Source organism: Drosophila willistoni, unplaced genomic scaffold (assembly GCF_018902025.1).
Source record: "Drosophila willistoni isolate 14030-0811.24 unplaced genomic scaffold, UCI_dwil_1.1 Seg171, whole genome shotgun sequence".
NCBI lineage: Eukaryota > Metazoa > Arthropoda > Insecta > Diptera > Drosophilidae > Drosophila > Drosophila willistoni.
The window spans coordinates 1671565-1691911 of record NW_025814133.1 but is presented as its reverse complement, the minus strand read 5'-3'; the positions used below and the strand labels follow the sequence as shown (position 1 = coordinate 1691911).

The following is a 20347-nucleotide window of genomic DNA, read 5'->3' as shown; positions in this document are numbered from 1 at the left end:
TTTTTGATCTTTTGATTTAAAATCTATTTTTACCGAACAGTTCAAAACAGTCTCCATAGTTAATTTAATGGCTGTGTCCAACATTAAAATATTTCAGTCCGATAGCACCATACATATAATTATAGATTACCCTAGAATTAAACTTTTATGTAAGAAGGTCATTATTTTCCCTGTGATACATGGGGACACCATACTACAGATACACGACAACATAGTGGCAGAATGCGACGACGGAGTGAAGGCGGTCACAGAATGCGTTACCAACAATCACGCAACATTTTGCAAACTGGCTAAGCATGACACACATGCGCTCGCGGACTACATTCAGGGCAATCTGCCATATGTCGCACACAGCCCAGTCACCTGGAGCCCATTACAAGGGTTGACGAGGGGATAATTATTGCTAACACGCGTGCGAGTATCAGCGTAGATGATGGCCCTACGTTACACGTCAACGGAACCCATCTTATAACGGTTGAGAAAAGCGCTACCATGAACGGGACCATGTACCTCAACCACAACAAGGTCAAAAGCAAGGTTCCTGGCATCCCAGCTTCCCCTTTACTACATATAACGGGACACGATCATGTTTTAAGTCTACCTCTGCTACAGCGAATGAATGAACTCAACCTAAACGCCATCCAGGAGTTGAATGATGATATGATATCCAACGGATCGCCCAAGGTTTGGTTCGCGACCGGAGTACTTGTAAGCTTCTTGCTCTGTAGCCTCGTCGTAGCTGGTTACTGCAGGTACCAGAGGAAGTCAGCTGCTAAACTGCAAAAATTCGTCCAAGAGTCATGCAACACCGAGGTCGGTTATGAACTTAGAAGGGGAGAAGTTAACAAACAATCTAGCGAACTGTTCCTGCACTAAGTCTTAGAAGAATCTGTGCAGCTGCAACGTCGATGTGACGAATTACACATAAGCATAAATACGCTGACACAGCGTCTGACCAAGAGCTCATAGCATGACCATATGCCTTACATATTTACTTCTTATGTATTTAGCTTTAGATTCATATTCCCACTTATGTATTTAGCTTTAGATTCATATTCCAATTTATGTACTTAGGTTTAGTTCTCTTTTATTTCCTTCAATATATTCAGTTTTTGTATAACCTTTTAACAATAAAGAAGGATAACTCCGGCACTTAGCCGAAACATAATTTATCATATCTAATATATTGCTGATGCACAAGGACGGTGATTCAGATACCTAATCGTATCTCATCCTAATCAACATAAATCAATCCATAAGTTGGATCCCACCAACGGCAACCCCTAACAGGAACCAGTGGACACATTCAACATTATAACTTATATTTGTAGTTCTCTTTAGCTAATACATATATAAGTCATGTGTCAGGTTTTATTACAAAATTGATGCGAGCTGCATAGAGCGCATTTCTAAGAATCGTCTGAATTTAACCATAACCTACCACAATTTGACCTACATTATCATAGTGTGTAAATCTTGCTAAGTCGTAACAAATTTGATTGATTGATACTAACTATACATTAATATAGCAAACTTGTTAAGCAATATACCTGTAATTGTGTGAAAAGGATCGAGGTGACATTCTAACATTGCTTATTGAGGAGTTGCGCATTAAATTGAGACAGTTAGGGCTAGAGACTACAGGCCTTAAAGCAGAGCTGCAATCGCGTCTACTCGCTCAATACGATCTAATAGAAACTGAGAATGACGGGCAGGAGACAGATTTCGCCTCGGCTAGAGCAATTTGCGAAGTCCCGAACACAGATGGGCAAAGGTCATGGTTCACACTAAATGATGTGGAGGGAAGCGTTTCCGAGTTTTGCTGTTTAGGTTCGATTAATGTACAATGGACTAGGGAGCTAGAAGAATGCGCTTTAACCATACAGTGGAGTCAGTTACAGCTTTTTGTGTATGCAAGACAATTGTAAAAGGGAGCTGCATTGTCGTTTATACGTAGTAAGAGAGATATTTGTAGTTGGGAGTCCCTGAAAGTAGCTTAGAAAAATGAATTCAGAGTAAAGGTTTTATCAGCCGAAGTTCATAGAAGACTCGCAATCGTACTCTCGCCTCAATCACATCGCACACCCAAATTTAACGCTGAGGCCAATATACATATAATATAATAAATATATGTATTCTTATCACAAAGAAAAATTGTTAATAAAATAAGACTAAATAAGGAAATCACATCCTTAAATGTGAGTGCGCCCAATAAGCGCTCCCTTTCGTTGCCTGTCCACCTTCCTAATTTATCTTCTGCTTCAAAAAACTAATAACGTCTAGTCTTTGCATTTATTATCAAAATGTAAGAGGACTTCTTACCAAGCTCTCGAACCTGTTCTCTGATAGCCAAACTTTTTCGGCTGACATATTAGCTTTCTCTGAAACTTGGCTTAACTCCTGTGTTTTGGATAATGAAATTCTTTCTAATAACTTTATTTCTTATAGGCTTGATCGTGTTGGTCGTCGTGGCGGTGGAGTACTCATTGCTGTTAACTCGAATCTGTGTTCAAGTGTTGTGCCGATTGATCTGCCCTTAGGTGTTGAGTTTATTTGCGTCGAAATTACATGTTCCAACTTTAGCTTATATATTTCTTGTTCATATATTCCTCCAGCTTCTGATATAACGACCTATATGCACCATGCTGATGCTTTGCAAACTATTTTTAATCGTCTTAAAGATCGCGATTTCCTTATAGTTTTAGGTGATTTCAACTTGCCTATTATTTCTTGGCTTGTTGATGATAATCTATCTTTCTTAATTCCTTCATCTCAACATGTTTTTCTTGATAGTCTGCTTGAATGTCCGCTATATCAGTTGAATTCTTTCCTTAACTCTTCTAAAAGAATCCTTGATCTTGTTTTTTTCTCTGATCCCACTGTTAGTGCTGTATCCCGAACACAGCCCCTAGTGAAACCTGAAGATCCCTATCACCCTATCATTGAAGTTACTATTTCTTACAATTCCGTTACTAATTCATTTAATAACATCGCATCTCGTCGTAGATGTTTGCGTAAAACAAATTTCAATTTGCCTAATAGCCTTATTTTCTCTTTTGATTGGTCATTTCTATTTGAGTGCTGCGATATAGATTGTGCAGTGAAGTTTTTCTAGTCTGCTCTTAATTCTCTAATTGATAAATGCGTTCCTTATGTGAATATCTCTACCGTCTCCAGCGCGCCAGTCTGGTTCACACGTAGGCTCTCTAATCTCCGTAACATTAAATCGAGATATTTTAAAAGATTTAAAAAAACTGGTTCGCGACTTGACTATGCAAATTACTGTATAGCCAAATCTCAATTTTGTCTTTTAAACACTCAATGCTACAATAATTATATCGTTCGCTGTAAGGTTGAATTTTATAAGAACCTCAAAAGATTTTACAACTTTGTTAATTCCAAAAGACGCTCTAATGTACTACCCTCCACCTTCAGACTTAATGACCAGACTGCTAATAATGATTCAGATATTGCAGATCTGTTTGCTAAATTCTTTCAGTCGACTTATTCTACTACTGTTTCGGAACCCACAGCCTATCCCTTTTTAATCTCACATTTAAATTGTATGTTTTTTCCTAGTATTACTGAAGACTGTATTATCTGTAGCTTGTCATCTATGACGTCTTCCTTTGTTCCCGGTCCTGATAATATACCTAGTTGCATCCTTAACATGTGTTCGATTTCCCTATCTAAGTCTTTATCTCGGTTATTCTTTATATCGAGTGAGACTTGTAGCTTTCCCGATATTTGGAAGGAGTCTTTTATTATTCCGCTTTTTAAAAAGGGTAGCAAATCGGATGTTTCCAACTACCGTGGCATTGCCAAACTTTCGGCAATACCAAAGCTGTTTGAGAAAATTATTACGTCTTCCCTTCAACACCTATCCAGATCCACTATTTCTCCTTGACAGCATGGATTCATGAAAGGTCGTTCGTCGCTTACTAACCTTTTAGAATTGACTACCCTTGTACACCATGGCTTCCGTAAAATGTGTCAAACTGATGTTATTTATACTGACTTTAGTAAGGCTTTCGATACGGTTGATCATTCTATGCTTCTCGCGAAACTTAACATAATGGGTTTTTACCCAAAACTATTGCATTGGTTAAAGTCGTACCTTATTGGCAGAACCCAAAAGGTGTCTTTTCGTTCTTCGATATCTAAAACTGTTCGAGTTGCGTCAGGTGTACCCCAAGGCAGTCATCTGGGCCCACTGTTATTTACACTGTTTATAAATGATTTGCCTTTGGCCTTGGCTTATTCACGCGTGCTCATGTTTGCGGATGACGTCAAGATTTGTTATTCCTATAATGATCCTTCTTTCCAACAGTACTTGCAATCAGATCTCGATGCGTTCTGTGATTGGTGCCAAGTTAATAAATTACATCTTTAATGCCTCAAAGTGTTCTTTTATAACATTCAGTCGTTTGTCTCCGTTCCTAGCACATTACTCTATCAAGTCTGTTCTGTTAGATTGTGTACCATCGTTCAAAGACTTAGGCGTTATGTTTGACCCAAAACTTTCATCAAATGTTCATGTTTCTTCTATTGTCAATAGAGCATGCAGCCTTCTTGGCTTCATTAAACGTTGGGCTAAAGAATTTGATGATCCCTATGTAACAAAGGTTTTATACACTTCGTTAGTTCGCCCTACTCTGGAATATTGCTCGTCAGTGTGGAATCCGCAATATGATGTTTGAATCGGTACAGAAGCAATTCCTTAAGTTTGCGTTACGCGGTCTTAATTGGGACCCGAGTCTTCGCCTACCTTCTTATTCTGATAGACTTCTTTTTATTAATCTTCCTTCACTTTATAACCGTAGGCTTGTTTTTGGCATTCTCTTTCTCCATAAACTAGTCAACGGCGAAGTCATTTCTACTAATTTACTAGATACGCTATATTTTTGTGTTCCCTCACGTCGGACCAGAAACTTTTTTCCTATTCACCTTAGTAGATGTCTGACTAACTACTCTCTTCACGAACCTTTTCGTGTTCTTTGCCAATCTTTTAACAACCTTTCTCACCTAATTTCTCCTCATCTATCTGTCACTTCTCTTCGCGCTATACTTTTTAATCATCTACAGCGATACCAATAATAATATTCTGGACTTGGATTGGCTGCAACTCATCCCTGACCACATTGGCTGTGACTCGGGGCATAGCTGGCACCTTATGCAAATAAAACACCTCCACCGGGTCGGGGATGTTTATTTGTGTATATAGCTAAGCTATCTTTTTCAATTAATTGCTATCTGTCTTTAGCTTAAGCTTTTTCGTCGACTGCTGTGTTAGTTGACGTAAATAAATGAATAAATAAATAAATAAATCAATAAATAAATAAATAAATATTATTGAAATAAATAAACCGGGATAAAGTATAATCTTACATGTATAAGTCCCACCCATTACGGTGGAAAATTTCCGTTTTATGATGGGACATTTTGTTTTTTAAAAAAAGTATCTTCCCAAAAACTGTTTGGTTGAATTTGTCACAAAGATTTTTGGTCGTATCATCTTATTATAAAAGAGTAGACAACAAAGCAGAAAGATGCGCCTCCGATTAGACTGCTTTCTGTTACATTAACTGCAAAAAACGTGCCTTTCTTTGCTTCACTAATTTCCACCCTAACTAGGCCATATCATAACGTACGGGGACAAACATTTTCTAGACTTAATGTAGATAGCTTTTGACTTTCGTGTTCTTGCTTTTACTGTAACGTGGTTGAAGCTGACATTGCAGATGCATTAGTTTTCGCACAAAATATGCAGTATTTAAACATGACGTACACTCCTGTGCGTCAGTCTTATTGTGAATATCAGACCATACGGACGTGTTCTCGGAACACGCACAAAGCAAAAACTCCAAAAACCGTACCAAGGGTGCTTAAACTTGTCTACCTGCTAGCCAAATCCCGTTGCTTTGCTCCGTTTGGCCCTCCAATCAAAGTTATCCAAGCTCTGTTTAAAAGTCTTCCATACTTCTAGGCAGTGTTACGAAATTTTTCATTTTCATAATTGTAGTAATACTCCTTTGTCAATTCATATTAACAGTGTATTCGAATCATAGGCGAAGCACACAGAAAAGATATTTGAGTCGAGCTAATGATTTTGATAAAGTGTAGAATTTCCCATTACGACAGATTGAGAACATATCATAAATGAAGCTAGCGATATTAAATAGGAACTCTATCAATCAAGTGCGACACCCATGATAGGAATACATCAAAGGGGACCATAGAAAAACACTCTAATATTATAAGAAACCTCTTAGAAAAAATCAGGCTTCTTTTAAATACCCATTACAACAGCCTTTCGAAATCCTATAAAATAGCAGCTCTAGCCTTCTACAATGATTGCAAGGAAAAAGCAACATTAACATTAAAACCACGTAAATTAACATTCAAACAGTGGCAGTGGCATTGAAATTATCTTTTACATTTACATATAAATCATCTTTCCATTTTTTTTTAAAGTCCAATAGTATTTTTTCCCAATACATGTATACAAAAATATATAAATCATATCGCAATTATTATGGGGTCTGAGGAAAGGAAAATTGTAGACCCAAAGGCAAATGTATTCAGTTAGATACATGTTGGACCATGGGATCCTCAAAAAAATCTAGAATCAATTAAGATTTTCATTTTCATAATTGTAGTAATACTCCTTTGTCAATTCACATTAACAGTGTATTCCATTCATAGGCGAAGCACAAAGAAAAGATATTTGAGTCGAGCTAATGATTTTGATAAAGTGTAGAATTTCCCAATATGACAGATTGGGAATATATCATAAATGAAGCTCGCGATAAGAAAAAGGAACTCTACAAATCAATCAAGTGCGACACCCAGGATAGGAATACATCAGAGGGCACCATAGAAAAACACTCCAATATTATAAAAACCCTCTTAGAAAAAATCAGGCTTCTTTTAAATACCCATTACAACAGCCTTTCGAAATCCCATCAAAAAGCAGCTCTAGCCTTATACAATGATTGCAAGGAAAAAGCAACATTAACAGTAAAACGACATAAAATAACATTCAAACACTGGCAGAATTCATAAATACAGCCACCAGGCTTTTATCATACTTTGATGGTGACATAAAAAATCTACCGGGCTTTCTTGGACCGCTTCGCGTACTTAATACCAATTATAAAATCTAAACTAAAAGGTCAAGCGCGTCAACATTCTTTAAGCGTGAATCATTAAATCTTTTAACAGCAAAAATTACAAACTTGCAAAGAAATCCCAATAACTGTGTTTCATATACAAAAGAGATTACTGAATTGAGCCACGCCCTTAAAGGCGCATATATTTCGGATGGTCTTCCAAACGACCAAGCCATAAAATACACTACCAAAGTAGCGGTAAATGCTATGGTAAGCCATACTAATAGTCAAAGACTCCAGATATTAATGGAATCAGGAAACTTTGATTCAGCTAATGAAGCCATCGCAAGTTTCACCACTCTTTTTGTAGAATCAGGCTCCACAGACAATTTCCAAAATAATACCATTTCTTATGCCCAGCATAATGACCGCGGTAGACGACGCTATAACAACAATGGTAACTGGAGAAACAACTCAAACTGGAACAACAACAATACCCACAGAGCCCAACAAGGCAGAAGTTATTCACGCCATCATGCGGCCGTGGACGTGGATATCATAATAACAGACACAACTCAAATAACCAAAATACCAATACCAGAGGAGTTCGAGCTCTAACAGGGATGAAAACCTTAATATACCTCAGAATTCTAAATAACCCAGAAACACACATAAAATACAACATGCACACATGCATAAAATAACTCTGCTGGTTCGTTTTTAAATAAATTCATTTTATTTCACTTCATGTGATGGTTTCTGTTGAACAATAAGCAATTAACTGAACTCAACATACATTCTCATTTTCACCATACGCTTGACATTGCATCAGCCAAAAAGGGTGTGACCATGCAACTTAAAGTTCAGAATAATAAAATACAAAAATTGTTTACATTCAAATCTTAAATTTAAATTTAAGAATTCAGCAACCGTTCCTCAACATACCGCCGGGCCCTGAAACAATGTTTCTGAAACTGGCAGGGGAGCCACCTTGGTTATGGGACGGGTCATCTCTCCTGTAGCTGTCTTTAACTTAAGCGCTCGTACTAGACCGTCTGGGCCAGGAATCGTCTCGATGACCCGTGAAATGAAACGTCTAAGAGCAGGCAAAAAGGTATCAGTGCTAAGGTCTGTTGCCAGCTCCAAGTGTAAAGCTGAGGTTGCCATGCATACGAAGAGACATATGTATCCTTTTTCCTTTCGAGCGTTCCTTCCTTTATGTGTCTTCATCATGATTGGGCCAGCATAATCACAGCCTGTATTTTAGAACGGAAATGCTTGCCATACTCTAACTGCCGGTAGTGCGGCCATTAGTTGGTTGCTGGTATGTGCTCGCTGTCTAAAGCACCTAAGACAGTTGTCAGTAACTTTACGAATCAGATTTCTGGCTCCCATTATCCAGAAACGTTGACGAACGATGACAAAGAGTGCCGAAACTCCTGGGTGTAAATTATGTTGATGCTCGTGTTCCAAGATCAGGTGAGATAGTGTCTGAGCCTTCTTGTGGGTTTTTTATGTGTCGGATGAATCGTAAAATGTATGCCACAATGCGCACAAGTCTCATGGTTTCCGCGAGAGCAACTAATACTGTAGCCTTCAAATCTTTTTGGTACTCGTCATTTGAAATTAAGTTAGAGATTTGTCTATCATATTCGTTACCTAAGTTAAGATGTCTCTCAGCCAGCCAGTCGAGACCCTTCCACCAGAGAGTAAACGGGAGTTAGTCCTCAGCCAGCATTCCTCTAGAAGAGCAATCTGCGGGGTTCTGCTTGGTATTAACATGGTCTCACGAGTCCCTTGGTATTACTTCCAATATTTCGGCAGTACGATTGCCAATGAACGTCTTCAAACTAGCTGGCAAATGGTTCAGCCATGCCAACACAATTGTCGAATCACACCAAGCATATACGGTGCTTTCTAATACGATCTTGGAATACTATCTTGATTTGATCGATGACCGGCGCCAGTAGACCAAGCGGGTCAAAAATGCGTGATACGTCTGATAATACTTTATATCGTATTTAAAGATGTCAGACTTTGGTTCCCAATATATTCCTAATATCTTGACGGAGGAGGCATCACTTGTCGATGCTGCTTCTTCTAAATGACCGATTCCGTAGGTATTGGATACACATTTCCCAAGTTCCAGCTGTGCTCAACCTAATAGTTGAATAAGTTCATCTTTGTTACGTATGATTTGGCCTTCCGTGTTTGGTCCGGTCAGGACATCGTCCACATAGAAATCTTCCAATAGAATCTTGGCAGCTGTTGGATATTTATGCTTTAGGTCGATGGCAAGTTGTTCTAACACACGTCGGCTAAAAACGGTGCACAGGCTGTTCCATAGGTTACCGTACAAAGCTGGTAATGTTGCAGCTATTCAGTTGGGGTTTCTCCCCATACAATTCGTTGAAATTTCCGGTAATTTTCAGAAATCCATATTTGCCTAAACATTTTAATGATGTCTGCGCAAAAAACAAACTTATAAATATAAACACACAAACATTAGGTTACGCTGAATACTTGGGCCCACTAGTAACTCATGGTTTAGTGATCTGCCACTCTTATCCTTATAAGATCCATCAAATACAATTCTCAATTTCGTACCAATAACCGAATGGTAAGGCATATAGAACATGTGTTCTTTAGGTGCACTCGTCTTCTCTGTCTCATCAAGAATGCGCATATGTCCCAGAGCTATGTATTGGCTTATGAACTTGGTATACTCTTCCTTTAACCTTTTATCTACTGACGTTCTACTGAATAAAATCGTGATGTTGCTCCCTGAAGAGTATCTGCAAACTTAACATCCGAGTTCTTAAATGGAAGCTCAACACTATATCTTCCATTTGAGTCACGAAAGTGTGTAGAGCGAAAATGATTCTCGACCTTCAGATCATCAGCTGTAAGCGGTAAACTACCACTTAATTCTTCCAATTCTCAAAACCTTTGGAGCGATGTATTTATTTCGATCGTTCATAACAGAGATGCTGTATTTGATCCTTGTTTAGCTGCAATTGAGGTGACCACCCACCCGAATATTGTGGATATTGCAATTATGTTTCCATGTTTATCTAATACCTTCTCTCCTGTGAATGTTTGCATCTATACTTGGATTCACATCTTGAAATACCATGTTCAGGCCTTAGACAAATGAAACACAAACGTTTTTCCTTAGCAAATGGGTAGCGCCTCTCCACGGAGAGGGCCAAGAACTGGTCACAGTTGTCCAGTCCCTCACTGGAGTCCACGACTTTAGTTGCTTTTATTGGGTTAACCAATCTTCCCAGTTCCTTTAAATGCAGTTGTGCAGTTCAGTACTTCACGTCATAGTCTCCGTAGTCACCCATGGGTTCGACGTACCCTGGCGATTCTTTTAAATCAAACATATCATCAGTGGACTGATCAAACTCCTTCCACACGGTGTCGAGTCTGGTCATCATAGTATCCACCACATCCGCTGTGCAGTTCTCAGGCGGATTCTCCGAAAGTGTCAGCAGCCGCGTGATGCTGGACTTTAACTTGGTGCGTGTTGCCTTTAGTTTTTCCATCTTAAACTTGAGTAGAATTGCCTATCCCAACAGAATCCAAATCCGGCTCGAAGGACCAATTTTTTGATGATGCATAAAATAACTCTGCTGATTCGTTTTTAATTATAATTAGCTTTATTTCACTTCATGTGATGGTTTCTGTTGACCAATAAGCAATTAACTGAACTCAACATAAATTCTCATTTTCACCATACGCTTGATATTGCATCAGCCAAAAAAGGTGTGACCATGCAACTAAAAGATCAGTATAATAAAATACAAAAGATCGTTTGCATTCAAATTTAAATTTAAGAATTCAGCATCCGTTCCTCAACACACACATTTGAAGTCAAAATATTCACAATAAATCTAAATCTTAGCTGCTTTATATCATGTTAAATCAGTTGTAGCCACCTCACAAGTACACTACTCGTAGACACAGTTAAAGCCTCAATCAATTTTAAATAGTAGATGATAACTTTCCAATACCCAGTGTAGGCTATCCTTGGTATTGATTTTATTAAAAAATACAACTGTATTCTTGACTATTAAACTGACGAAATTATGTGAGCAAGAACACGGTTTCAATACCTGCAAAATCATACGTGATCCGATTTATCCAAATAAACAACAATGTATCAGAAATTTTTATACCAACTCAACAGTTAGAAACAGGTGTCTTCATTGCCAATACAGCAGCAAATAGTGAAAAAACTTATGTAAAGATTATTAATACAAACGATAATGACGTTACCATTTTAAACCCTTCAGAAAAGCTTCTGCTTTCTAACGTGACGGTCGTGTTTTTGCATAGCTCCTGAGTTTTTATTAATATTTATTGTTTTCTCTCAGTTTTTAATTGTGCTTAGTTTTTTTACGCTTTCACTGGTGTTGTTCGCTTGACACCCTTGTGTTTTATTTCCATAATTCGCCAAATTAAATAGTTTAAACAGTTTTTCTGTTTCGTGATTAGTGTTTGGTACATTTAATTTTTTTCTTTTTATTTTTTTCTCTTTCGTCATTGCTTCTGCAGTTGCCCTCATCGCCCCCATCATACCATCAGTGCTAGTGGCTTTGTTGTTCTATCTGCTTTGTGCTTGTGCTTAGCTTCTCTCCCGCGTAATCACTTTTGTAAGGCCGCCTCTCAAAGCTCGGCTTATAACTGTTCTTGCACTCTGTCTTGTGCTGTGCACTCTAGCTGTTCTCTTTGTTTTATTTGTAATTATTGATTTCTTATCGATAATTCTCTTTGTGCTGTGTATTTAAATTATTCTATTTATTCTTATATATATATATTTATTTAATTTTTTTTTTTTGCCTTGTGTTTCTTTTGGCTTTATAATGGCTTGTTGTCTACCTACTTGCAAGCATTCTGATCGTTTTGATGATCAGTATAGAGCAATATCTTGTTGGCTTTGCGATAATCTTATTCACTTAAAATGTGCTGGCCTCAATGGCCGTGACTACGACAAATTTTCTGGATTGTCTGTGTCAAAGCCTGAGCTTGGCTTAATGCGCTGGACTTGCCCATCTTGTGCCAGCCAGCAGCTTGATTTTAGCCGTATGTATAGGGAAATTCGTTTAAAGTTTCTTTCTTTAAACAAACTGGCCAAACAGCTGTCTAACGAGTGTAACTCTATCGTACATTTATTGTCGCAATTCAAGTTTGTTCCACCTTCTGAGAAGTCGCCCAAGAAATGTACCCTTGTCATAAGCAGTCGCCAGCACTCTCTATTACATCGTCTCCCATGCTTTATGCTCTTCTTTTCAGATTGAAGTACCCATTACAAGCCCTGGTGTACCTCATTCTATCCCTCACGGGAACTCTGATCAATCACAGGATCATGCTGGCTCTCAATCACTTGCGGATCCCAATGCTCCTCCGCCTCCACTAACTGTAGTGCCTCATCGTAAACAATTATTTATCTCTAGGCTTGCTCCTGATACTTCTGAGTCGTCTGTGGCAGCTTACATTAGTAATAAATGCCCTGCTAAAGTTTTAATTCAAAAGTTTAAGTTTTCTAGGCCTCGCGAAATCTCCTCTTTTAAAATTACAGTACCTAATGAGTATTTCTCAGCTATGGTTGACACTAATTTCTGGCCAGAGGGCCTAGTTGTACACGAGTTTGCTAATTTATCTTCTGCTTCAAAAAACTAATAACGTCTAGTCTTTGCATTCATTATCAAAATGTAAGAGGACTTCTTACCAAGCTCTCGAACCTGTTCTGTGATAGCCAAACCTTTTCGGCTGACATATTAGCTTTCTCTGAAACTTGGCTTAACTCCTCTGTTTTGGATAATGAAATTCTTTCTAATAACTTTATTTCTTATAGGCTTGATCGTGTTGGTCGTCGTGGCGGTGGAGTACTCATTGCTGTTAACTCGAATCTGTGTTCAAGTGTTGTGCCGATTGATCTGCCCCTAGGTGTTGAGTTTATTTGCGTCGAAATTACATGTTCCAACTTTAGCTTATATATTTCTTGTTCATATATTCCTCCAGCTTCTGATATAACGACCTATATGCACCATGCTGATGCTTTGCAAACTATTTTTAATCGTCTTAAAGATCGTGATTTCCTTATAGTTTTAGGTGATTTCAACTTGCCTAATATTTCTTGGCTTGTTGATGATAATCTATCTTTCTTAATTCCTTCATCTCAACATGTTTTTCTTGATAGCCTACTTGAATGTCCGCTATATCAGTTGAATTCTTTCCTTAACTCTTCTAAAAGAATCCTTGATCTTGTTTTTGTCTCTGATCCCACTGTTAGTGCTGTATCCCGAACACAGCCCCTAGTGAAACCTGAAGATCCCTATCACCCTACCATTGAAGTTACTATTTCTTACAATTCCGTTACTAATTCATTTAATAACATCGCATCTCGTCGTAGATGTTTTCGTAAAACAAATTTCAATCTTCTTAATAGCCTTATTTTCTCTTTTGATTGGTCATTTCTATTTGAGTGCTGCGATATAGATCGTGCAGTGAAGTTTTTTTTTTTCGAATTCCCTATCTAAGCCTTTATCTCGGTTATTCTTTATATCGAGTGAGACTTGTACCTTTCCCGATATTTGGAAGGAGTCTTTTATTATTCCGCTTTTTAAAAAGGGTAGCAAATCGGATGTTTCTAACTACCTTGGCATTGCCAAACTTTCGGCAATACCTAAGCTGTTTGAGAAAATTATTACGTCTTCCCTTCAACACCTATCCAGATCCACTATTTCTCCTTGTCAGCATGGATTCATGAAAGGTCGTTCGTCGCTTACTAACCTTTTAGAATTGACTACCCTTGTACACCATGGCTTCCGTAAAAAGTGTCAAACTGATGTTATTTATACTGACTTTAGTAAGGCTTTCGATACGGTTGATCATTCTATGCTTCTCGCGAAACTTAACATAATGGGTTTTTGCCCAAAACTGTTGGCTTGGTTAAAGTCGTATCTTATTGGCAGAACCCAAAAGGTGTCTTTTCGTTCCTCGATATCTAAAACTGTTCGAGTTACGTCAGGTGTACCCCAAGGCAGTCATCTGGGCCCCCTGTTATTTACACTGTTTATAAATGATTTGCCTTTGGCCTTGGCTCATTCACGCGTGCTCATGTTTGCGGATGACGTCAAGATTTGTTATTCCTATAATGATCCTTCTTTCCAACAGTACTTGCAATCAGATCTCGATGCGTTCTGTGATTGGTGCCACGTTAATAAATTACACCTTAATGCCTCTAAGTGTTCTTTTATGACTTTCAGTCGTTTGTCTCCGTTCCTAGCTCATTACCCTGTTAAGTCTGCTCTGTTAGATTGTGTACCATCGTTCAAAGACTTAGGCGTGATGTTTGACCCAAAACTTTCATTTTATGTTCATATTTCTTCTACTGTCAATAGAGCATGCAGCCTTCTTGGCTTCATTAAACGTTGGGCCAAAGAATTTGATGATCCCTATGTAACAAAGGTTTTATACACTTCGTTAGTTCGCCCTACTCTAGAATAGTGCTCGCCAGTGTGGAATCCGCAATATAATGTTCACCAGCGTACTATTCAATCGGTACAGAAGCAATTCCTTAAGTTTGCGTTACGCGGTCTTAATTGGGACCCGAATCTTTGCCTACCTTCTTATTCTAGCTAATTCTTATTAATCTTCCTTCACTTTACAACCGTAGGCTCGTTTTTGGCATTCTCTTTCTCCATAAACTAGTCAACGGCGAAGTCATTTCTACTAATTTACTAGATACGCTATATTTTTGTGTTCCCTCACGTCGGACCAGAAACTTTTTTCCTATTCACCTTAGTAGATGTCTGACTAACTACTCTCTTCATGAACCTTTTCGTGTTCTTTGCCAATCTTTTAACAACCTTTCTCACCTAATTTCTCCTCATCTTTCTGTCACTTCTCTTCGCGCTATACTTTTTAATCATCTACAGCGAAATTAAATATAATATATTAGGCTGTTCTGAAGAACATATGTTTAAAAATTTGACTGATGTTTTCAATATACATACCGAAAATACAATCTGAAACTATATCCAATCAAATGTACATTTTTCAGCCATGAAGTAACAGGTGTAGGTCTCAGGTGTACAGACAAAGTTATTCTTCCCGATGATAGCAAGTTCAAAATTATCCAACTTTTGTATTTTTTATAGACGTTTTGTTAAACTTTGCCCAGTACTGACTCGTATTGACAAATTTATGTAAAAAGAAAGTCAAATTCATTTGGACTGATGAATGTGCTTTTGGATTTCAGCAGATAAAAACAGCACTTATTAATCCTCCAATACTACAGTATCCAGATTTCAATAGAGAATTTTGCATCGCAACCGATGCTAGTAAATTGGCTTGTGGAGCACTGCTCAGTCAAGAATATGAAAATCAACAATTACCGATATCACTTGCATCACGCGCGTTTACCAAGGGCGAAAACAATACACTGGGCTATAACATATTTTAGGCCATACATAAGTATATAAAAACAAATTTATAGTAAAAAGTGACCATCGTCCACTATCATACTTATTGTCTATGAAAAACCCACCATCAAAACTAACGAGAAAGAGGCTAGATTTAGGGAAATACGTCTTCACTGTAGAGTATCTGAGGGGAAACGAAAACTACGCAGCCGATGCAGCGATGTCTCGTATAAATTTCAACGATATAAAATCAATCCAGCATCAGGCTCAAAATATACTACGAGTAACCACACGATTACAAAATCAAGAACAAAGCAAGCACCCAGTTTCGACAGTTTCACTGAAACGTCTTAGTCAAAAGAAGTCAAGAACCGTGCTCAAATTTTTTTGAAAATTCGAAGAAAAAAACAATAAATCTGGAGAAGAAACTAATTCACACGTTTGACCATGCTATTAATGAAAGAATTGATTTAGGTCAATGTTTTTCACAGCTTGAAAAAGTAGCTGATGGCACTGGTCTGAGAAGGTACCAATTGTCGCTAGACGACAATTTATTAAACAGCTGCAGCATTACAGACTTTAAAATTAAAGGATCCAAAATAAAAAATTTAAGTATAGCCCTCACTCCCAGATTGAAAACCATAATTAATGACGACGAAAAGATTGCAATAATGTGTAAATATCACATAGGAATATCGCGATTCTTAGCAAAATTACAAAATCATGTCCGCTATCCAATATGTAAAAAATTGCAAACATTGCCAACTAAATAAATCACAACGACACAAAAAGCAACCTATGGTTATTATACAGCTCAGTAATTGTCATAGGAGTTTTTGTGTGTGTCGTTGTTTTAGACCTCTTTTACTCTCTTACATTTCGAAAGTCTGTCGGAATATGTTGTTTCCTTTTAAGTAGCTTTTGCTTTCCTTGTGCGAATTTGCCAGGCTTTTTGGTCTAACCGGTACGAAATATGAACAAAGTATTCGAAGAAACGCATATATGAATGTAATGGGGAGAGTCCAAATCTATAGCTTTCATCTCGAACTGGTTTTTCGATGCTTTTATCTAAGCCATTCATTTCCGTAGGCTTTGCCCCGAATATATAACACTTAGCTGATGATGTTTGGTTTAAAGCATTGCATATCTTTCCATCCACCATCGTGAGCTGTAGTAAGTGTTTTATTTTTTTCTTCTTAATTTCACTTTCCAATATTGTGGGTCAATTTTGTCTTTAAAACATTTTTCCTCATTTATTGAGAATTGTGTCGTTTCGGGTGGATGATGGTCGTAGATTTTTCCAAATAATTTAAGACCCATCAGATTTACTTATTAATCTGAGGGGCACGTACGAGGTTACAAACAAACTTGTAACTTTTTGTTTGTACTCAGCTTGCCCAGTGCTTCCATCGAATCCCCACTTTCCAATCAGAATCAAGTTATTGGGCGAATCGTCTTTTATATTTTGAATAACTTCAGCCTGAAGTTGCAATATGCGAGAGGCAGTGTGATCCGGCAAACTTTGACGTTCAACTTCAGCGTGGGATTCGGCCACCATAATTACCTTTGGTTAGCCTTTGCTCTTACCATTTAAAATTTTTTCATAGCTGGGCAATAAATCGCTTGACGTTTTCGAATGTACAAATTCACGAATTAACATGTACGCGATAAAACTTCATCATACTTCATCAAACTTCCGACCATACTGGATTCGATGGAAAACTGGTACGCAGTAGACTCATCATGTTTTGCCAGATCGGCTATTCTTCGTTTTGTCCTTTGAGAAGATTCGATGAAATCTTTTTCGGCCTTCCACGATTAGCCCTTTTTGTATAAGTGAAGACTTCTTGGGCGCGCAGCTTAATAGAATTTTTTCCTTATCATTCAGTCACACACTTTGGTATTGGACAACTGAAGACTTCTTGCGATGGTATTTTTCCCAAAAAATTACAGTACTTTTACAAATGTACCCATTACGATTCCGCAGTTGTATCAACTTGTACAGCTTCAGTCAGGTTTGCCAATTTTTCCGAGTTGGTTCCATTTTTAGTGCACCATAGATTAAAAATATATAGGCGGTCAAAAAAGCACTTATAAGATTTACCAAAATAAAATCCAAACAAACAAATAAAAAAATTAAAATTATAATTTAATAAACAAAAAAAAAAAAATTGCAATGATATACACAAATATGTATTACAGGCGAATACGAAGACGAAGACAAAAGCAACACTAGGTAAACAAACTACTTGCATCGCAAAGTGACCTTGAAAAAAACGTAAGACGTCTTTAGTATTTTGTCGTTTATACGCACATCTGCCAATTTCTGTAACTAAACTTAATACAATTATTACCTTAAATCCAAACAAACACAGTGACATATAAACCAATTGCGGCAGTCTCAGTTCTGCATTCATCGCAAACAGTCGAGCCTACAGCAAAACCACAAGCGTAAAGCAAATATCAAAATCTAAACGAAACAAAAATTAAATCTACCAACAACAAACTACAAAACTCATAACGGTAATAGTTACAACCTTTACAAAGTGAATAGCCAAACAACAACAACCATGGGGCAAACGGCCTATATAACAAACGAAAAAAATCCAACACAACCCAACCAACGTACCCTCCACACCCCAACGTAAGCAGACCACCTACGAAGACATGGATACATCCACCCCAGCAACATCTTCATCAAACCCTCAACCAACAAAGACTATTCACACAGCTACATCTTCCAACATCGCCGAAGAGTTAAAGATTAAGGTATTCCCAAAAAGTAAAGAATTCATTTAAGCCTCCGGCAAAAAATGTTAAACCCTCCGATTCGATCTAATCAACTCAAGTCCCTTTAACTTCCCCAACTTCCACTTTCAATAATGCTAAAAATAATCCAATGGAATTGTAACGGCTATATCAACAATTATGACCACCTCCAACTTTTAATCAAAGAATACAGGCCCAAAATTATCAGTCTGCAAGAAACTCATTTACACGCACAAAAGAATATTCGCATACCACTGAATTATTCGATAATTCACGCATTCTCTTCATCCAACTCCTACGGCGTAGTAGCTCTCCCACCCACTTCTCAACATACTCAACCTTCACCCATGTAGACCTGACCATCAGTAACCCTAACCTCACAACACACACCAAATGGAAAACAGACACAGACCTGTTTGGCACCGACCACTTCCCCATTCACATTACACTTTTTGAGAATAACGCAACACCCCAATATACGCAACCGAGATTTTTAGTTGATTCAGCTAACTGAAAACTATTTAACGAACCAACAGACAGATTCCACTTAGAAAGACAGATAGGTACCAACATAAACCAAGCACTAGCAAACATAACGAAAATCATCAGACAAAGCGCAAGTATGTCCATAGCACAGACCAGGCCAACTTCATCAATAAAAAAGCAGTTCCCTGGTGGAACAAAACACTAGAACAATTAAAAAAGAATAAAAACCAAGCTTGGTGCCAACTCAGAAGATTTATTAGCACTGGGAACATTATGAAGTTTAAAAAACAAAAGCTCTTTTAAGACGAGATACATTGTATATCATCTCCTACTGACCCCAATCCTCACATTGTGGACAAAGGCGACATATCTCGTGTATTTGCCACCCACTGGTCAACAGCATCATCCGACCACAACTTTAGCCCAGCATTTCAAAGAAATAAATCCAGAGCATTGGCTGCAGTTATTAATTATGAACCATCCAACAATGCACTTCTCCTAGAGGTACCTATCACTCTTATTGAATTAAAATCCGCTCTAAACAGCCTAAAAGGTCAAACCCCCGGACTAGATCGCATCTCATACCCTATGTTAAAAAACATAAATATTTCTGTCACTAAAAGACTCTTAAACTTGTAGAACAATATCCTCATACAACAGATACCCCAACAATTTAAAACCAGCAAGATAATTCCCATCCTAAAACCACAAGGCAACAAGACATCCATAATTCATATCGACCGATTTCACTTAACCCATGCTTATCCAAAGTGTTAGACAACATCGTTTCAAACCGGTTGTGGTGGCTTGCTAACAACAACAAGCTAATCGACAATCGCCAACTCGGCTTCCGAAAAGGCAAGTCGATATCTGACTGCCTAGCAGTGTTAGACTATCAGATTTCTTCGGCATTATCAAAAACAAAATCATATGTCAATCATAAGCCTAGACTTTGAAAAAGCCTATGATAAAATAGGAATCCACACGGTGATAGATGAACTACACAAATGGAAGGTTGGCCCAAAAATTCTGAACTACATAAAAAACTTTCTAACGAATAGGAAAATAAAAGTGCAAGTGAACAATTCAACCTCAGAAAGTAAACCCTTACATAATGGAATCCCTCAAGGATCTCCCTTATCAGTCATTCTTTTCTTAATCGCATACAATAGACTTTGCCATACGCAAAATCTAAAAATAAAAATCTCAAAAACCAAACCTAAAGTACCCTCCTTACTACATAGGATTTTAAACATTTGTTCACTACATAGTATAAATGTCCACCCGATCCCATCTAGGAAACTCGAATTCCCCCCTTGATTGTTTAACCCTAATGCATTAAACATGTCTTTACATAAAACTACAAAACCAAACACACACCCATCAGTATTCCAGAAAAAATTTATTGAACTTAAAGACGTAATGAAAGAATTCAAGTTCATATATACTGACGGTTCTAAGTTAGACTCTGGTACCTCCTACAGCATAACCACCGAAACGGAAATCATCAAATATTCCCAATTACCCAACCACATCTCAATCTTC

The 20347-nt window shown here is 37.8% G+C and overlaps 1 protein-coding gene across 1 annotated transcript in view; it reads left to right on the top strand.

Annotated features, from left to right (window-relative positions):
* LOC6652588 (pikachurin) overlaps window positions 1–20347 on the top strand; it is a 568882-nt gene that overhangs the window by 207102 nt on the left and 341433 nt on the right. The gene's annotated exons all lie outside the window — the stretch shown is intronic.